Source organism: Helicoverpa zea, chromosome 26 (assembly GCF_022581195.2).
Source record: "Helicoverpa zea isolate HzStark_Cry1AcR chromosome 26, ilHelZeax1.1, whole genome shotgun sequence".
Classification (NCBI taxonomy): Eukaryota; Metazoa; Arthropoda; class Insecta; order Lepidoptera; family Noctuidae; genus Helicoverpa; species Helicoverpa zea.
Window position 1 is genome coordinate 7,898,188 of NC_061477.1, and position 22,576 is coordinate 7,920,763.

General features: G+C 36.4%; 1 protein-coding gene across 4 annotated transcripts in view; it reads left to right on the plus strand.

Moving 5' to 3' along the window:
* Nucleotides 1–22,576, plus strand: part of LOC124642949 (protein enabled) — a 113,686-nt gene that overhangs the window by 37,418 nt on the left and 53,692 nt on the right. Inside the window, exon 1 of one of the 4 annotated variants that reach the window (XM_047181748.1) lies at nt 1,506–3,304. The exons of 1 other annotated variant lie outside the window; for it this stretch is intronic. The gene's annotated coding sequence lies outside the window, so the exon portion shown is untranslated. Of the gene's footprint in view, nt 1–1,505; nt 3,305–22,576 lie in introns of those variants that run through there. 2 more of the 4 variants (XM_047181747.1, XM_047181745.1) reach the window with 2 other exon arrangements.

The window sequence follows — 22,576 nt, forward strand, 5'->3', positions numbered from 1 at the left end:
AGAAGATTAACTGATTTTTATGCAATTTTGTCCGAAGAGAGATTGGATTCTGAAGGTCTCACGATGCACGACATTTGCTTAAGTTAACCAGTAATTTTGGTCTCGTGATCACATACACTATGGTTGAATTTTAGAGGTATGGTGCGTTCCTCTCCCAGATTCGGACATGTATTAGTAAGGCCTGATTTAGAATTTCCCTAAAGCAGTCAAAAGCCATACGACCCGATATTTCTGAAAACTACGGAATTTCCTTTATTACAAAGCCTTCTGTTTACCCAGGGAAATCTTATCCAAATTCTCAGTACTCCATCTACTTATGCCCTCAGCTGCCTCGTTTCACCTGGCTTCAAATCATCCAATATTCTGTCCGGCTTCTAATTAAAGGTAATGAGCGCATGACCAATTACACCATCTGTTGTCATCTGCCGTCTTCGCGGATAACATTGTTTCTTTTCTGGTAACTTTGTTGTGATACTAGTGGCGCCATCTAGTTGGGTTCGGCGTAAACTCGCGGAATTGGTGCGCGTTTGTTTTGATAGTTTTCTTTTGTTTTTTGGGGATTTCGCAACAATTGTTTGTGTATTGTTTTCGTCATATTTTAATCTTTGTATAACACATTATTGTTGCATAAAAATGAGTGACCTGCTTAAAATTAAAATTTCAGGTTTTACTTTGCTTTTACCGATCGATATGTACTTATTCTTCTTACTTCAACAAATTACTACTATACTCCAAAGATGACAAAAAGATTTTTAGATTATTTGCTCCTGTCTAGAATATATATAATATATAAGATTTAAATAAAGTCGGATAAGTGCTCTCCGACTTTATTTAAAACTTATCTCAACTAAAAAAATCTCTGCCATTTATATTCTCGTCTTTTCCTTGTCACCATAGCTGTACAAAGTTAACAGTAGCCTAGACTAGCCACCTGGTAGCAACTAATGACTTATCTAGATTATAATCTAGTCTAGATCTGGAATGCGGACACTTGGCGACATCGCAAGGACTATCGTGATTAATTTGTGTGATTCACTACTTGTTACATAGGCTTTAAATTAAACATTGACTAAGTTAATCTTGCTTGTACTTGAAGGTTTGGTTCGGTTCTTAAAGAAATTGCTTGATACTGTCAAAGTTTTACTACAAATTGCGTATCTTAATTCTGTCGAATATTTGATGTAAAATAATTGTAGAATTTCGTTATTCAAAAATCTTGTCTCTGGCCACTCAGTAGTATCCATGAGCTGAAAAATTCTATTGGTTGTTTAAAAACTTCTCCACTCTGTTCATCTTTGATGGAATCAGGGTTTAACTGGGTTGAGCAGGTCAGATAGGTAGTCGCCCCATATGAAACACTGGTACTGAGCTGTATACGGTTAGACTGGAAGACGACCCCAACGTAGTTTTATTCAATAGCTAGCCTATTCAGAACTACGTTGGGGTAATGCTGAGAAAAACCTTTTGCCTTCTGTAAAATTGTTACTTTAACATTCTTCAAATGCATCTGCCAATGCATCGATGACTAATTTGCTATTACGATAAACTGCGATAGGACTTACACTGCCATTGTTGCAATCACGTAATATTGCCGTACAATGCAGGTGGAGTACCGACCGGTACCGATAGTTACTGTGGTTTTGACTTTATTAAAGTATTATTATAGACGGCAAACCTTCAGGAATGAAGAGGCAACAAAAGAAAAAGAAGAAGAAAGAGCTATTTATAGAAGAGTAGATCGATATGCAGAACATAGTGAAGAAGGAGAGTTATAAGTAGGGAGATAACACTAACAATACTTGAATATTTAAAATCATTACAGCGTCTTCAGGGATATCGTGGCTAAATAACAGATACAGTTGAGGAGTTTTCGGGTTGGTGAGGTTACAGGGTTGATGAGGTCCGATAGGCAATCGCTCCATATGAACACTGGTACCCATGGAAGCTGACCCATGGGAAAAGACGAGAGTTCATTTATGGCGTAAGCTTTACACGTACTGCAAACTAACACAGGTCCAATAGAAATACTAGTGAATCTAATAAAATTGGATACCACGCATAAATTAAACGCTAAACAAACATGAGTACAGTGTACGATATAAATTCCCCCATCAGTAACATCCTCTCTCGCAGATCCATCTCAATATAACTAACATGTCACTGTGTGTAAACATGCGACATAGATCATTTACACAAAGATAGACTAGACATATCGTCCATCTGTGCTTTCTATGGACTCAATTCTGCCTACTAAGTTTTATGGGCACTTTGTTTTTACCCTGGTTATTCAGTGTTCCCATTTTATAGGAGTTTTATATGCGTTTTATGTAAAATTATAACTAAGTTTTTATATTAAAAAACTACAGTTTAAAAACTAAAACTTCTAACCAAAATAAAATCTCAACTGCTTTCCATTCACGTAGCGTAAATTGGATCCGAAACTGCATTAAACTCTGCGCAGAAATTATATTCGTGGCAGTTTTAAAAACTTTTTCCAACGTTTCATTTGTATATCTGACAGTAATCCCTCGGCTCGGTGGTACACCACGTGTCAACAATTTTAATAAAAACTCCACACTCGGATTGTGTCTTGTTTTATCACCTCCATTCGTTGACACAACGTTTTTGCTGAATTTCTGAATTCTATGCGCTTTTATGGTCGCCTATGCATTGTTTACTGTCCTTTTGTGGTTGTACAATGAATTTGTTAAGGCTAATTGTAAACTAATTTCTTTTGGTGTTTTGAATACTTCTGAGTAATAGATGACTCAGCTTAGTTGAATAAATGACACTCTTAAATGATTAATGACTGATGGAATTACAAAGACTTTATAGCGGGTTTACAACGTAATTATTAATTACTTACCAAGTCATAGTGGAAAATAAAAAAAAGAAATAATAATCTATGAAGCTATTTGCCTCACAGATGCAAAGCAAACAACTCCACTAAAGTTTCTAACCTCTAACAACTTTATCTCAACACGAGCTTATAAACATTGTCTCGTTCATCTCTTTCTTCGCAATACCTCCGTCCCACTCACTCGCGATGTTTACAATTTTCCCGCTCGCCGCTTCAGTCGCGCGGTAGTCGCACGCGCAAGTGCGCGCACCGATCGATTTTAAATCGATTTGTTTTTAATCGAGTAGTGTACGTGCGTGATATAGTACCGGTGACAAAGATCCATTGTTTTTGCAAATTGAAACGACTTGAGTGCATTCCAGTGTGTGGTGGTTTTTTAATACAGTTTTTTATTGATGAGTTCTTTGAGAAGTGTTATGTGACAGTTTTAGTCGCGTTTGATTGGTAATTAATCGTTGAAATTATAATGATGTTTTTAAAAGCTCTGTTTTCATGGAATCTTTTTGACGTTTTCTTGATTTATATGGATGATACGGATTTGATGAAATTGTAGGTGATAAAAATTTTGCGAACAACGAGATGATAATCGTTTAATATAGAGCATTAATTATAATGTTTAATACCCAGAGCGGAATTACTAATTACTTTGAAAATAATTTTGATTTATTAATCACCTTAGTTATAATTAAGTTTCTGCTTTTTGCTATTTCAGATATCATACTTTTAAGATATTAAAATCATGTGTACATGTACTTGGCAACTAACATTAATTCGATATACATTAATAACAACTAAGATTGTTATGACACAGTTTACTAGAAATACTTATTTAATTGGAAGGGTATCGGGTTGCCCGGGTAACTGGGTTGAGGAGGTCAGATAGGCAGTCGCTTCTTGTAAAGCACTGGTACTCAGCTGAATCCGGTTAGACTGGAAGCCGACCCCAGCATGGTTGGGAAAAGGCTCTGAGGATGATGACTTATTAATTTGGTTTGTTTTTATTTCCCCATATTATTTGACTTTACCTTTTAGCTCAATTTCCTTCTATTCAACACCATATAATAATTAAAATGTTGTTTTTGATTTATAAATCATTTTAATTGGTACAATTGTATTATATCAATAGAAATGAATGATAGAGTTATGTCGTTGCGCTTTGTCAAAGTTTGTAACATGATGTGAAGAGTAAAAAAATCTATGCCACTTCATGGTCCTTGTTCTACTTATTCTATACAGGCATAGTTATATGGAAAAAGTAGTTTTTAGTAGATTCAGCTAGGTATTTTCTCTGTCAATAGACAGTGATTTTGAATTAACAATGAAAATATAAACAACGTATTCTTATTCTGTTATGGAATACACTCAAGTTAAATCTAACAAAGCAAAACAATACGAAAATAATTCTAGGATCTCTATCAAATAATAAGCAGACAATTGTGGTATTTATTACAATTTGTGGTTACCGACGATAACCGAGCCAATGTTATCCGGTATAAACATAAATTATTATTATATTAATATTACACATGCCCACAATTTCCTGTATAACTTTGCATTGCTCTGGTTTCTGTTCGTAGGTAATAATGAAGTCTCAAATGATTTATGTCGTGTCTGTTTTGTGACTAAAACTTAATCTTTGGTACTGATGGAGCTTTCGCAGTCTTGTTGTCGTAAGGAAATTAGTTGTGCTAGTCTAGATGCAAGTAATATATGGGACATATTATACGTAGTAAATGTACATACACAGGCATGAATATACGCTATTAACTTGAAGCTCAATAACTTACAATAACTTTAAGATCTTATGTTATTTATATGGTGACCATAAAGTCATCTCTACTTAACTGATTTTGATGACAAATTATGGCACACAAAACTGTCTATCATAGTTCATAAAATATGTGTATATCTTGGTGACAGACTGGAAGACGGAAAGCTAAGAGAACTAGGGTCCCGTTTTATCCTTTGAATACTGAACTCTAAAAATCATTGTATCTTTTTTGAAACAGCCAGAAATTGTCTTAAAACTTTCACCGCGTTAGCACGACTTATTGTTTAAGAGGTGAAAGGATTATCGATATTGGTCAATCCGTTTGAAATATTGAATGAACATGCAATTTGAGAAAGTGCCTCTCCGCAATGTTCGTACAGATCGTTTGATTGGCTCATTATTAATGCGTGTTCTTTGTCTTTTTCGTTATATCTGACAATGAAAAAATAACTCTTTCAACGAAGTCGAAATTGAAAAGCCTTTAGTACAATTTAAATTACACCCTCGTCTTATTTGTAAAATAAGTTAGGTATCTCAACATCAAAGTACATTGCCTGGTTACCTATTATGTTTGACTTTTTAAATGTTAGCTTTTATGCGATGGAGGTGTAAAAAATAAGTTTCTGTGTGTACCACTTTTACGGTTATTCTTCACACCGCTATACAATGTAGGCCATTATTTAAGAAGTACACACAGATGTATAACCCTTTTTGCTAACATACGTTGCTAATAATGACACTAAACCAGTCTTAGGATCCAGTTACAAATGTCGTTCTAAACACCTGTTATTGGTTATTGTTAGTTAATCGCACCATTGTTTATTAAGATCTTGTAATCTTCAAGGTGCAATGTCTTTAAGACAATAAACTCCCGATATATATTAATTAAGCCTGTTGTTCTGTGATACAGGACTAACCTACTTCAGACACCAGTATCTATGTTTAAAGCAACTTGTATCCAAAATCCAACTAATTCATGTATTTTGATTATGAGAAATAAATAAATTATAGCTTTTGCCCGCTTCTCGTGAGTAAGTAGTAAGTATTTTGCGGCCCTGGTTAAAAAGTAGCCTATATATACTTAGGCATACTCGATAAAAGGTATCTGTAACACTGAAATAGTATTCAAGATCGGAACAGTATCACTTGATAGCGAGTTCAAGAAAGCACAAAAAATATTCAGTTTTATAGTATTACTAGAGATTTCTAGGGATATAAGAGCTGATATGAGCTGCGAGCTGGTACTGAGCTGAATCCGGTTAGACTGGAAGCCGACCCCAACATAGTTGGGAAAAGGCTCGGAGGATGATGAAGAGCTGATATGAATATAATTTTTGAGGGACTGTGCACTACATATGTGTTGTAAGATGCCATTGTTAATAAAGTGACGATCTGCAAAAAAAATGAGACTGTCTGTTCTGATTACATTATTATCGACTCATATTAGAGCCGACCGCGGACAATTTGCAAATTCACTAGCCACTTAATTTGAATATTAGTATGCCAAACATACAGCTGAAATGCAAAACGAAAGTAGATTCTTTTACTGTTATTCGCAGCGGTAAAGTTCATACAAGTATAGCACTTGAATATTTCTTTTTATTACATTGGTAGGTGCGTAAATTATTTCTCCATACCACACCGCTGTTTCTGGTTTGTTTGAATGTGGTAATAAAAGATCGATATTTCGATAAAAATACAGTTTTTTGCGAAACAGTTATTTGTGTTCTTGTAATGATTTTAATGGAGATTGTAAAGTTTATAATAATGGAATGGGAGTTTGTGGTTGGAATGCAGAGTCTGAAATGTCTTTAAGAATACGTTCCAGAACATGGTCTTGATATTTAAATTATTCAATATTTTACTCATAGTGTATCTGTTACTGAAATTGTGAGAAATAAAACCTTACCTCAAAGAGTTGGTCACATTAATGTAAGAATAAAATGGGTATTTAAGATAAATAGCGATACTTGAATTTAACAGATATCAAGCATGATCTTACACAAAAAATGTCAAAGAAACTCCACTCTTTAACACAATTAAACTTCTCAATAAACACGTACATGCATTTTGCAAATAAAAACGAACACAAAAACTACTAAGTAGTTCCTGAATACAAAAAAAGGCCTGAAAAGGACCAATTACAGCTCACAGTTTCATATTGAGAAGCCAGATAGCTCTAGGCTCGTTGGAAAAGGAGCAAAAAGCTCGGAAATATAAGCCTAGTTATGGAAACTGTCGTGGAAACGCTAATTAGTTCCTCTTTGGAGGCTTTTTGTACCCGACTACAGTGAAAAGGATGGGTTTGATTTGAATCTACTGATGTGCTAGTATTCTCCTTAGAATTCAAACTACTGCGTCGTTTATCAAATCAATTGTAACAAGAAATGATTGGTGTGTAATCATATCCTCATTGTTTCTTATTCGTATGTTTTTCTCGTACTCTGTTTTCTTATTCAACAGCAGACTCGATCATTAAATCGATTCTCAATACCGATTGCATAATAATCGAGAACATAATTTGTGATTCTCTCCGCACTCGACGTTGCATGTCGAAGAACGTTCAGTGTAAATAAATTAAATTACCTATCAATCTTAACATGTTAGCATATTAATGATAGATAGTACGTAGGCACGCGATTGGATAGTTCAAAAAGGTTAGAACTGCCACTACTTGGGAACTTTGAAATTAGAAGGGTTGTTTGCTTGATCTGTTTTGCCATCATTAATCGTTTGTCACGTTTAGCGTGTGGACGGTTTAGATTTTAAATTAAACCCCACATTGTGAACATAAAAATTTATTTCCAAGGTCGCGATTCGAATGCCCGTCAGCAAAATTAATTTTGTTATATGGAGGTAAAGCGCGCTAGCACTGTCCTGGCTTCACGTGGAGAGATGTCCGGTGATGACGCTCAGCCGAGGAGGCGCTTCAGGGTGGACGACCCGCAGATGGTGATGCAGTATGGTAGAGGGTAATCGGTGCACGGTGCCTCTCGGTGCCTGTCGACGTTCGGCCAACGGATCAGCCGTGGCCCGGAGTTTAAGCCGAACTTTGAACCCGAACTTTGGACCCTGGAATTTACATCCATTCAAATAAATGTCCATTTCTGATTGTCCTCCTCTGACTGTGTTTGCCGCGGAAGCAGGAAGCAGAAGCTCAGTGCGCTTAAGGCGAATGTGTGCAAATTCACAGTCAGAATCGGAGTTTACAGAGAACAGCTGAAATGTAATTTTTATATAAAACATATAAAAAATAAGATGCAGGGATAAGCAAATGAAAAGAATAACCCTGACTGCTTATGATGATGAAAAAAGGCTACAAATGATGCGACAATGTGCAAAGCAAGAAAAGATGAAATCTGCAAGTCATTTGCCAACGGTCACCCAATAGGTGGGTGGTAGCAATTACACGAATTGTTCAACACTTACCCAATACGGGGAGATGCACTGATTCTACAATATAGAGAATAAGTTAAACGAAATTTGAAAAATATGTTTTCAAAATTATAAAATAAAACCGTTAAGACCACGATTAACGTCACGCACTAAGGACTGGCAAAAGTGAGTGCTTGTAAGGAGCGCGTGAACGTGTGTCTTCCGTGATGATATTTTAAAAATGGTCGAGTCGCTAAAGCAGCTAACCAACCTCACGGTACACGCCCGTGAATGAGTAGCGAACGAATCCGATTTGCATTGGTACAGCAGTCCAGGTAAAAGAATCGAAACCATATCACAATGACGTGAAGTCCAATTTGGTTTAACTTGCCGTTGCACCGATACAGATAATGACTACGTACTGTTTGTTTTTAAGTTTTGATTAAGTTACAATTTTTTATTTCTAGACCCAAGTTGTTATAATAAATATGAATTTAAAAATACGTTAATCAGTTTAGTAAAAGAAATAAATAATACTTAATTAACGAAACAAATAATTGTACGCGTTTCTAAACGCAACCGTAGGTAGACATTACATTTATTTATTTATTTTTCTACCCACCTTATATTAATATTTTGATTAAAAACAAAAGGCAAGTATTTTAAAACGTTGACATTAACGTACAACGTTACAATACCCCCGCGCACAGTCAAGGATTTTGTTATTTCTCTAAAAAAATGACAAAATCCGCATGTTCTCGAACTATGTTGCTAAACTATTTGTTTATTCTTCCAAAATACACTCATTCATACATCTCTCAAACACACTCCAGCAGCAGTTACTCTTAGTATCTATTAAAATAACTGACGCACAATTGCATACTGTTATAAGTGCCAGTATTCTTATTTACTTGACACTTTACAAATAGAAGTTCCAAGTGAAGGTGGAAAAGTAAGCGAGAGGGAACTAAAATAATAAATAAATTAAGATAAAAGATAACTTGAAGAAAAAAATACTGAATAGTTAAAATTGATGAACAAAAAATATTATCTATTGCCGACAAATAATTTTAAGTCTTTTATGTGCCAAGATCCTAAGTTTTTACCTAACATGTCCTGCAGCACATAAACTAAGGGAGACTTCTTTTCAATTATTTTAGCTTTAATAAATTTCGGTGCTAACTTTTTCGAAAACCGATTTGCCTTATCACTTAAAAAGTAAGCGCGCTTCATGACTATGTCTCCAACGTTAAATTCGGCAAACTTGCGTCTCAAATTATAATGTGAAGTGTTCTTTACATGGGCTTGCCATAATCTAGACTGCACAGTATCAAAGGTACTGGCCAAACAACCAAGGTTTTCTGCGTATATATCACGTGGCAAAAAGAGTATTTCATTGCCGAGGTCATTATCAATATAGTGAGACCCGCAAGAAACAAGTTCACGGCCGAAAACTAAAAATGATGGCGTAAAACCTGTGGCTTCGTTTACAGAGTTGTTGATGGCAAACTGTACATCGGGAATAAATAAGTCCCATGATCTGTGGTCATCATTTACGTATGTGGATAAACAAGTTATAATAGTTCTATTATACCTTTCTACTAAATTTACCTGAGGGGTGTATTTAGGTGTAAAGTAAATGTTCGGTATTCTATATTTTTTAAATAAGGCATCTGTCACCTTCCCAGTAAACTGTGTACCATTATCCATTAATACAGTTTGAGGTATGCCGTGCACTAAAAATACTGACTCTTCTAAAATTTTTGTAACTATTTCGGCAGTTGCTCTTTTAATTGGGAAAATCGAACAAAATTTTGAAAAACAACAAGTTATAACTAATATGTAGCTATTCTGCTTTCTTGTAGTAGGAAGAGGTCCCATTAGATCTATAGAGATCATTTGAAATGGTCGTGAACATTGTTTAGGACGACCCATTTCTCCTAAATGCTGATGATTCTGGGCTTTGTAGGCTAAGCACTTATCACAAGTACTAACAAATTTAACAACGTCCTTATACATCCCTGGCCAGTAATAACGTAACGCAAGACGGCGGTAAGTTTTAAAAATGCCCATATGTCCTGCTTTAGGCTCGGAATGATTTTCGTGAATTATGGGCTCGCGAAATTCAGTAGGAACGACCTGCTTCCACGAGAATTCAGAAGTCATTTCATGCTTATTTTTAGAAAGCCGGAACAGTTTATTATTTTTAATAATAAAGTTTGCAAATTTTGAAGGGTCATTTAGGCAACCGTGGTAAATACTTTTGTACCAAGGGTCTTTAGTGTCCACATAAGTGGAAGAACCAATGGCACTAACTGGTACGCTCCTAGACAAAGCGTCGGGAATGACGTTGTCTACACCACGTCGGTGCTTAATAACAAAGTTAAAGGCTGATAAACGTACGCCCCATCGTGCCAGTCGACCAGTAGGGTTACTTAATGACAAGAACCATTTGAGCGCACTGTGGTCGGTATAGACAGTAAACTGTTGTCCGTTTTCAATATAGCAACGCCAATGCTCAAGAGCGGTAATGACAGCTAACGTTTCGCGCTCGGTTATGCTGTAGTTCTTCTCGGCAGCAGTCAATGACTTACTCATGTAGGCAATTGGATGTTCCTTGCCATCTATTGACTGAGTAAGCATTGCGCCGACACCGTAACTACTAGCATCCGTATGTACTTCAAACGGCTTAGAGTAATCTGGACATGAAAGTACGGGGGCAGAAACTAAACACTCCTTAAGTTTTTGGAATGCAGAGTCAGCTTCTGGAGTCCATTTGAAGGGAGGAGTGCCCTTTTTGGAGGAAGTCAACTTATTTAAGGGCCCCGCTATAGTGCTGAAGTTCGGAACGAAACGTCTGTACCATGTGGCAGTACCAAGAAAACGTTTGAGGTCCTTCCGACTTTTAGGCGTCGGATAATTGAGTATAGCCTCAACCTTGGCTGGATCTGTACGTAGCCCAGTGCTATCGACCACGTAACCGAGGTATTTGAGCTGTGACCTGAAGAAATTGCACTTTTCGAGGTTAACAGTTAAGTTAGCCTGTTTCAACTTGTCCAAAACGCGCAAAAGTAGTGTCATGTGACTATTGAAGTCTTCAGAAATGATGATGACGTCATCCAAATAAGCGAAGACTTTTAGGCCAAACTCGGAAAACAAAAGGTCAACGAGTCTTTGCTGAGTAGCCGGTGCATTTGTCAAGCCAAAAGCAGTACGCTTGAAACAAAAGGTGCCCCTGCCAGGAACGTAAAACGCTGTCTTCTCACGGTCTTCAGCAGCGATAGGTATTTGCCAGAAAGCCTTGGATAGGTCTAAACTTGATAAATAGCGCGCGTCTCGTAAGTTGTCTAAAATCTCCGATATGTAAGGGAGATTATAGGCATCGCGCTTAGTCACCGAATTAAGTTTGCGACTATCAAGGCAAAACCGAGGCTGGCCGTTCTTTTTATTTACGATCAGAACAGGAGATGACCATGCGCTCTCGCAAGGCTCGATTACGTCGAGTGAAAGCATTTCATCCACCTGTTCAATCAAAATACGCTGCTTCTCCGGTGACAGTCGGTAGTACCGTTGACGAATCGGTGCTGCGTTACCCGTCTCAATGCGGTGCTGGATAAGACTCGTTACGCCCAAACCTTTGCGATGAAAAGAAATGTCTTCGAACTGTTTGATGACACTATCCGCCAGTTTCTTTTGTGCCTCATCAAGATTAGTATAGCCTTGTATGAAGGAATGTTGAGGAGTATCTAATGAGCAATTAATGTCATTAAACATTGTAACGCTACCAGTATATTTTGGACATATCTTAAATTTACGCCAAAAATCTATGCCTAAAATCAGGTTCCTTTTAATATCGGGAATGACATGTGCCTTCAAAATGTGAAATTGATTCTCGAATTTTATTGGTAAATTAATATAACCTAAACTATTTAAATTTTGACCTCCTGCTGCCGTTACTGTAATGCAATCGTTTTCAATAAGTGGCAAGCCATAATCTTTAAGTATGTTATGAGCACTGTCGCCTATAATGGTTACCGCGGAACCGGAATCTAGAAGACCCGAGACGGTAAGATCGTTAATCAGAACAGATACATAAGGCCTATCATCACAGTCTCCTTTATCCTCGAGAACCGTGTAGATGTTATACGATTTAAAAAATAACCTAATTGTTTGTAACCAATCCTGCCACTCTTGGTTATCAAATTTATTATTTGCACGGTTCTCTGTAATTAGTTTTTTTTCCTTATTAACATCCTTGCTGCAGTTTGGACAATCAGGAGCTTTCACGCCCTCACGACCACAAGAAAAACATACTACCACATCCTTGCTTGTACACTGCCTTAGATTATGTGTGTTATTGCGACAACGTGGGCAGTAGCGCATTTTAGAACTAGTATTATGTTTAGGATTAGGGTTAGAATTAGGATTAGGAGTACCGACTGCATGAACATATTTAGCTGTAGAATTATTATTACCTTTGTTATTATTATAAATATTTTGATTATTATTTTGCCTATTGTTATTGTGAAAATTTTTACCATATGTGTTGTTATTATTAAATTTAGAATAATGCTTACTATTAGATTGTCCTGAATATGCTAATTCAGGAGCTAAGGTATTCGAGGACGGTTTAGGGGGTTCCTTAAATTGAGAAAATCGTGACTGGATATTTTCATAATTCCGACACAGGGTTCGCAATACGTCAATGGAATTTATTTCCGAAACAGATGCAAGGATATTCGCGTAGATTGGACGAATATTGTGAAGGATTATCTCCAATTTATCTTCCTCTGACACCTTCTTTGAAAGTCGCGAAAAGAGTCCAGACATAATAGATAAGTAAATGACGATATTTTCAGTCTCACCCTGTGTACGAGTCCGTATCTCTGTAAGCAGTCTGTAGTCATAATCAGACTCATCGAAATCACGTCTCAACGCCAGTGTAAGATCGTTCCAACTCGAAATCGTATCCCTGACACTTCTGTACCAATGCAATGCTTCGCCGATAAATATCTCTGTAGCGTTAGATAATATTTTATTATAAGAAATATTTTTAGCCTGACACAATTCTTCACAACGTTGAATAAATGCACGTACGCAAGACTTGCCATCATATCTTATCTTCGAAAATTTGTTAATGTTGCCTTCACAAGTGACGGAAACATTAACAGGTGTCGCAGTAAGAACGGATGAGCAGTCCGTACTAGTGGTAGCTAGAGGGTCCACAGCAGAATCATTAAGCGAATTAAGCTTTGCAGAAGTGCTCTTGAAAAGGCCAACACATTGGTCGTAAGTCTCCTCCAATTTGTCATCAAATGCAATACGATTAAGGCGGTGATAAACATGGTTAAGTAAATTTTGACTCCGTAACAATGTGTTTTTATCTATTGAAGTAGATTCTAAATTATTGTTAACCCTTTCAAGAACATCCAAAACTCCTTTAAGGTCGACTGCTGAATCGAACGGACTAGTGAGGATGTCTTCCGAAGGAAACAATGGTCCACACTTTGCAATTTGTTTGCGCAACTCCTGCACTGTAGTAGCTGGAGATTCACCCCTAATAGAGACTTCGTACTCAAGCTCAGCCTTTTGAAGCGACATAAACTTAACTGGATAAGCCATAGCGAAAAAAAATTGAGTAAGAAAAAAAAAATTATGCGAAAAGTGATTGAGTGAATGTTGAACAACTCAATAACGTGAAAAAACAATTAGAAATTAAAAAAAAAAATACTCCGTCTGTTACAATCTTAAAATTTAACTAAGTAACGTCTTGGTTGTTTTTCCACGGAGAAGAATGTTAATGAAAATAAGCGTGAGACAAAAACCAAAAAAAAAAAAATTGCAACCAAAAAAAAATTGCAACAAAAAATAAAAAAAAAACAAAGCAAATTTCGTAACTAATGTGTACGCACATTAAATACACAAACAAATTTATTTTTAATAAAAGAGACAAATAATGTTGCCGACTGTAATAGTAATTTGCAATACATACATTTATGATTGTACCGTTTATATAAAAAAATAAGGTGTTAAAAAAAAATTTGTTAAAAAACAATAATGAAGTATTAATTTACACTGTCGACTGTACTGAAGATGTAATAAAATTAACTTGTTGTAACCAAAAAACAAAAAAAAATTTAAAAATTAAGTGTCCACCAAATTATGCCATTGATAGTACTTTATGCAAGAAATTCGAAGCAAAATTTTATTTAAGAAACAGTGGGTAATTTACAATAACTATAATGACGGCTAAAAAAAACTTTGAAAAAACAAAATTAACGGCCAATTGTACTAGTGTGTGTCAAGTTTCGGGCTGTGACTGCACTTTGATAATATCAATCATTGATTAATATTTAAAATGTTACATATTACAAAACAAATGTGACGTACACCTTAGTTACTATGCAACCAAAAGAAAAAAAACGTTTCACAAAACTAAAAAATATAAAGAACGCACACAAAACACCAAAAAGCACTACTACCTCCATAGAACAAAAAAAATATATTACCGACCATATAAATATAAACCACGAAAAGGGCGCCAATGTCACGTTTAGCGTGTGGACGGTTTAGATTTTAAATTAAACCCCACATTGTGAACATAAAAATTTATTTCCAAGGTCGCGATTCGAATGCCCGTCAGCAAAATTAATTTTGTTATATGGAGGTAAAGCGCGCTAGCACTGTCCTGGCTTCACGTGGAGAGATGTCCGGTGATGACGCTCAGCCGAGGAGGCGCTTCAGGGTGGACGACCCGCAGATGGTGATGCAGTATGGTAGAGGGTAATCGGTGCACGGTGCCTCTCGGTGCCTGTCGACGTTCGGCCAACGGATCAGCCGTGGCCCGGAGTTTAAGCCGAACTTTGAACCCGAACTTTGGACCCTGGAATTTACATCCATTCAAATAAATGTCCATTTCTGATTGTCCTCCTCTGACTGTGTTTGCCGCGGAAGCAGGAAGCAGAAGCTCAGTGCGCTTAAGGCGAATGTGTGCAAATTCACAGTCAGAATCGGAGTTTACAGAGAACAGCTGAAATGTAATTTTTATATAAAATGTATAAAACATATAAAAAATAAGATGCAGGGATAAGCAAATGAAAAGAATAACCCTGACTGCTTATGATGATGAAAAAAGGCTACAAATGATGCGACAATGTGCAAAGCAAGAAAAGATGAAATCTGCAAGTCATTTGCCAACGGTCACCCAATAGGTGGGTGGTAGCAATTACACGAATTGTTCAACACTTACCCAATACGGGGAGATGCACTGATTCTACAATATAGAGAATAAGTTAAACGAAATTTGAAAAATATGTTTTCAAAATTATAAAATAAAACCGTTAAGACCACGATTAACGTCACGCACTAAGGACTGGCAAAAGTGAGTGCTTGTAAGGAGCGCGTGAACGTGTGTCTTCCGTGATGATATTTTAAAAATGGTCGAGTCGCTAAAGCAGCTAACCAACCTCACGGTACACGCCCGTGAATGAGTAGCGAACGAATCCGATTTGCATTGGTACAGCAGTCCAGGTAAAAGAATCGAAACCATATCACAATGACGTGAAGTCCAATTTGGTTTAACTTGCCGTTGCACCGATACAGATAATGACTACGTACTGTTTGTTTTTAAGTTTTGATTAAGTTACAATTTTTTATTTCTAGACCCAAGTTGTTATAATAAATATGAATTTAAAAATACGTTAATCAGTTTAGTAAAAGAAATAAATAATACTTAATTAACGAAACAAATAATTGTACGCGTTTCTAAACGCAACCGTAGGTAGACATTACATTTATTTATTTATTTTTCTACCCACCTTATATTAATATTTTGATTAAAAACAAAAGGCAAGTATTTTAAAACGTTGACATTAACGTACAACGTTACACGTTTCTGCTATCCCATGCCAACGTCTTCCAATTTTATGTTTGGTCAGCGCATGTTTTCTTCTTCCGTACTTTTTTTTGAATCCGTGTCTATCCTACTACATAAAGTAAGACATGCTTTCTGGTAATTCTGACCTTATTTACTTCCCTGATCTTCACATTATTTAATATTGTCATCACTATTTTAAAATTCACTTATTCATGTAATCTTACAATGCTTATTCACATTATTATGATTTTCATTTGTTCGTCGTTTCGTTTCGTTTGTTTTTCATTTTCTTTGATTCTAATAATGCCTACAGTTATGATATATGCTTTAACAAGCGTGCCTTTACCATTGTTAGTAATATGGTTTTCAATAATAGGTTTCTATATATATTCGATATAAATTAAACCTTTTGTATTATTTCTGCGTTGTGTCAGTCCATCCATCTATTAGTAATGATTGCGATGTACGCAGTCAATGATTTGTATCATAAATATCATATTTATTGGACTCTAGATAAACATTGTATTGGAATTGATTTGTTATAATGTAATTATCATAATATTATACATGTTTATCGTTGTAGTTCTTGATTAGAAATGAAGCAAAACATCCTTACTAGAAGTAAATTTTTGTAATTTCTTCCTTTGACTTCTTCACTTAAAATAATTGTATGCATTCAGCTACTGAAACATAATGGTGTCTACACACCAAAGCCGCTGATGCCGGCGGCACAGCCCGGCGGCCCAAGCCGCCGGCCGTATTTTGTTCAATCATGCCGCATGATTGTACAAAATACGGCCGGCGGGTTGGGCCGCCGGGCTGTGCCGCCGGCATCTGCGGCTTTGGTGTGTAGACACCTTAAGACCTTACAACTACAACAGTTAGATTTTCTACCATCTGACCACGGCGAACCGTTGCTAATCATGATACGTCATCACCAACCCACCATCCTGAACAATTTGTGTCAATTGTCTCCGGCGTGCGGCGTGCGATCCATTCGCAAATCGATACCAGCTTCGTTGTTTGTACCGCCTAAAACAGATGGCTTTGTTTGGACTTAGCTGGTCGTCTGGTAACGATCATTATTCAGAATATTTAGATCTAAATTGAATTTTGAAACATCTTTTTTGAAAGAGTCATCATCCTTTAACTTTTTCAAGGATTGAAAACTGTTTTCTGACAAAGTGTGAGGCACAAAACTGTTACTGCTTCCATCATCATCATCATCATCTTCAGTCTTAGGACATCCACCGCTGAATATAAGTTTCCAACCTAGATGACTCCAGATAACCAAATCGTGAACTGCAAGTCCATTGAACCAAAACTGTCTCCCAATTGCTTGCTTTGTTTTTCAATCACAAAATAACAAATATCCCACCACCCGGACGTCGAATATCTTCAGTCTTACAGCCGTGGGTACAGGCAGAACAATATACAACGGTACTACCCACAATTAGAGGTTCCCACGGAGCGTCTACACTAATTACCTTGTACGCCACGTTAGATCTGGTTGTTTTTTGACTCTGTTATACAATACCAGTTGGGTTTGCTTTATGGATGCAGTTGGATGAGAACCTTTATGAAGTCTTTGTTTTTGTGAAGTTTTTTGAATAAACAATTCAAAAAACTTCACATGTTTTGGGTATTTAATGCCCATTGTCACCAACAAATATCTGAATTTGGAAAACCCCTAAGAGCATTTAGGGAACACATAATAAGAATTTCGTTTTCACCAAAGTTTAAGGGTCCCTTATAACCTTTATTATTGGGGGAGCCCTTATTCTAAGTGACACTTAGTTAAGGAAACGTTAAGAGATTGTTGGAGAAAACGCGCATAACCGGTGGAGTTGTCGTGTTTTCGGTAATCAAATCTTGATGATTGATAAACTAACTTACGTTACGTTACAGCCTTTTATCGTCCCACTGCTGGGCACAGGCCTCCACTCACACGGAGAAGAATTGAGCATTCATCTTACTTAAAGTCCGCTAAAATTTATTCTTTCGTATATTCTTGTTTAAAATGCGCACGAGTAAAAGTGTCGGATGAGTTAGCTCATGTTCAGCTCATATACTTTAAATCTCTTCTCAGTGAAGGTTATATTATAAATCATGCTGTTCTTAAGAAAGTGCTGACTGTTTTACTATGCATTTAGATTTTATGATCTCGAATCGAAATGGCAACTTTTTTGTAGTTCGATTTATTTATCGATCTGTCAAATACCATCCACAGTTTCTATCGTCTATTTGTATGTAAACATAACAGCTATGTTAAATAACATTATCAATAGTTGCCAAACAATCTTGTCCTCAATTCCTTGGCCAATGTCCGGAGTTGTGGTTACGAACTCGATCTTCTCAAGTTTTACTTTGATATAGACCTAGATAATGCACCTTGAATGGGGGTTTGGACATCAATGAATAGATTTAGATTTTGGGATGATGGTATCGGTTTTGAGTGAAGTATATTTGGGCTTATAGTTTTGGTAAAACACTTGGAAGTAATGGTGTTAGGGATATGGTGAAACTTAGTCTCGCACGGAGGTGTGGCTTGAAGGCCGTGCATCGTCGTGTCAGTTCGGCAGTCTTCGACACGGAGCTGTGTGTCGTGCGATTAGACGTATTGTACGACTTTTGTCAGTGACAGTTGATACAGAATGCTATGCAATAGCTTTACCGCGGCAGTCCCCGAGTGCCACACGTATTTTTTTTTTATCTTTTTTAGTGTTAGGAATATTCAATACCACAAATTGTCAGCAGTTGGATGACAGCGTACCAAATATAGACTTGTTGTTACTTCAAACTTTTGGATACTTATTAGTTATTCCATTCGATAAGACTAGCTTCTAGCTGATATATTTGTCGTGTCTGACTTTGGCAGACCTCGCCACCTTGGGAGTTAGCAACTTGTAAGTTACGGACTTAGCTGGCTTTGCAAGTTGCCGAACAACTTAGATTGACATTTGCGGGGATAAATTTCTAAGTTCCATTACTTGTTTATTTTTAAGTCAAAGGTAAGCTGGGAGAAGTTTGTAGGGTTCTGCAATAACATTATGATTTTGACGATTCTTCAGGCTTTAGTTATTTGTAAAGAAGTTATAAACACATCGAATTGTAGAATACGTTAGCGAATTGTATTTCTTTGAAACTTGTCTCTTCTTAAACCATAAAATATTGAAGAATACGGACCAGTCTTGCACCAACATTTTATCCTTAGTTTTACTATTAGTTCTTCTGGGGATAAACATAGATTTCAGAAGGCAGACGCTCCATAAATATTGTAAATGCTATGCACAAAAATATCCAAATTGGATCAGACTGCAAGCCGACCCCAACCTACTTCCGAACTAGGCAAATAGATTCAGCTATTTATATTTCGCATGAACTTTCACGCCTAGCTCGAATCTAAAATACCTCTAAACCAGCGAAAATTTTCCCTAGCTTATCTGAAATGTATTTGGTTATTTCATACATGAGTGCAGTTGCATTCCTAATTTTTATTTTCATCTCATGTACCGTGATAGTTAGAGAGTTGAAATTTTCACAGATGATGTATTTATGTTGCCGCTATAACAACAAATACTAAAAAAGAGGATAAAATAAATATTTTTAGGATGCCCCAAATACGTCATGGCTTGAATTATTGACCTCAGGTTTGAAATTGTTTGGTTCTGGTGGCTTGGCAACGAAGTCATGTATTCCTGTTACGTACTAGACTTAGTGCAGTAAAGTTTATGTATAGTGACTTGCAACCGTGAATAAGTTTTAGCGTCCTGGCGAACTGAGTGATGATAAGAAATACCTCTGTTTGTTTTTATTTAGACTTGGTAGTTTTGACTGTGCAGTAGGTGATGGGCGGGATTGGATGGTTTTTGCAGAGATAAAAATATATCGGAATTCATATAATGACGATGGAGAGTCACACAATCCCATTGTTAATCGAAAACAAAGTAGAATAGAACTGGCTGAGTATGCCATAAATTATAGTATTGATATACAATTTACAAATATCTCTTTGCTATCTACAAAGTCTATACCAATCTTGAAATGTGCAAAAGACACACGCCATATTTGTTCAAACCATATAAGTTTGCAGCACGCGTAGAATACATTAAACGAGCAGGTGGAAATACTTCATTCCTCCGTAATTAAATATACCTCGCTTCCTGTCTACAGCCCTGGTTAATTGGTTCTTAATCTCTATAAAAGCGACGTCTAACTAACTTAAGCACAGAAAGTACGTAAATATTACGTCAATATGTTAATAGATCTTCAATAAGTCAATAATGAAGAACATTCAAATATCGAAAACGGATATGTCTGGCGCTAAATTGGTCCCACGCATCGTTTTATTTGTTCCATGTGGGTAGTTCGAATTGTGGACCGTGACTTTTAAACTGGGAAAGTGGTATAAGGTCTGTCTTACGTTGGCGTTTAACGGACACAGACGTCTTTATATGGCTACAAGTTGTTTGTATTTGGATAGAGCTAATATTTTTAATAGCTTTTTGTTGAGCAAATTTTTGGAACATTAGCATCGTGACTTAATTAAGTAAATAACCTTCATAGAGATCTTTTTGGTGATGTTTCGATGGATTTATTTTGTTTATGAGAGCATTCACTGATGTACATAATAGCATATTCCGACTTTTTTGTGGTTTTATCAACTTCACTCTTTTCGCTTCCCATTATTTATATGAATTGACAAATCCTCCCTATACCTCCATCATCATTTCTAATCAATTAACTAGCTCTCCATTTAAACACGTTCATCAACCTGACTTTATGACCTTCTATGAGGCGTTAAATTAAATCTTCTTCTACATAAAAACCCTAACTTTTACGTCAACCATTTGAAGAATTTGATAGTTTTTACTGTTCTTGTACAATACGTGTTAGCACGCGTGTCTCATTGGGAACACACCGTAACCGGGACACGAACGTGGGATCAAGGGAAAAAAATACGGACTCTCAATGGTAAAAGTTACTAGCTTACAGCGGTAATGACTGGTTTAAACTGCTTTTTATCAGTAGTTATTTTGTTTTGGAGTGCTAGTCTAGTAGTTTAGCTTTTAGAAATACTTGGTCCTTATTATCATCAACAGCCTTTCTTATTACTGTCTCATTGCAGGGTACAGGCTTCTTCTCATACAGAGAAGGAATGAGCGTTTGAAAGTATGTATCACGGTAAAACCCTAAAACTGATGTCGACAGCTATATTTTTGTGAATGAAATAAGGTTGGCTACTGTGTTGTCGATTCACGGTCATTCTCCTCTTGAACTGTTGTGAACTTTATGGTTAATTGGCACACTACACAGTAACAGGGCATTTTTCTTAAGTGTTATAAAAATATACTCTCTTGCATAGCCAGTATCTATCAATTAAGTTATTATCTTTGTCTTCGAATTTGAACTCGAATTTATGTTTATACTTCACAGCTGTTTTGAAGATATTCCATACAAACACATGACCCATATTTTTATTATTACTAAATCAGCATGCCAACAATTTATCAAGGTTACTCAGTTTATTGTCCCACTTGACACAACTGTCTTTACCGATTGATTCTGTATGTCTGTCTGTCATTTATTTATAGTCAAAGGACTTATTCATTATGGGTAACAGTTCTATATGTGCTCAGTTGTATGTTCGTATATATTTGAATATGAATACAATCAGTTTAATTGTTTGCACTACGACTGGCGCAGTTCCAAGTTCTCCTTTTTGGAATTGGGTTAAAATAATATCGTGGCTTGCATTATTATGCTTTTCGTTGCAGGAATGTTTACTTGCGTTTTGTAATACAAAAGTTTGCATTTAACAATAAAGAGTTGGTTGGTCTCGTTTTTCATGTTCAGGTTTTACATGTTCTTTGAGTAAGAGACTTAATTAAAACATGGAAATGTCGCTAATTTAAAATTCCTACCTATCACAGTTTACAATCCTTTCATATTCTTTATGAAGAACATCAGCGGAGATCCAAATACCTAACTGCTGAGTTAATAAATTCCAAAGTCTATATCATTAAATAATTGCGCGTTCGCTCGCTTCACCCCTTTAATTTCTATCGTCATCATTTCCAAAGTCAACATTTCAAAACTTGCACCAATCCTTAGTTCCGCTCCAATGCACCAGCCAGATAGACACACTTCTGTTACGCTACAGATGGCGCAAGAAATAATCGAACCACCTTCAATTGGTACAACCCTTAACTCTTGGAAATACAGCCTAAATTCCAACGACCGCATCTGCACTACCTTTGTTGATGTCATGGTAAATAACAACAACATCTGCATCTAAGTTGACTCTTATGGCATCAGTTTTAGGACTATATTCGTTTGTACCATCTTCAGATATAAGTTTGTCAGTGTCATCCATTGTATATTCAGGAAGGTGGTTTTCTGAACTCCTTTGTGAATTAGTTTCCAGAGCTGGCTGAGCTTTGTTTGGTTCGATTGGCTTGGGCAAAAAGCTACTGTTATTGAACTTTCGTTCCGTGAGGGTCTGGTGGCGTGAGCTGGAATGTTCATGGTCTGATTGCAGTGAAATTAAAAGGTAATTGTTTTGAGGATGATGGAGAAAGCTAAAAGAGTTCATAGTGTACTTTGGTAGCAGTGTTATACTTCATTGACGCTTTGGGGATTATAATTAAAATGTATTAATCTATTGTATCAGTAATAATAATATACATGTGAG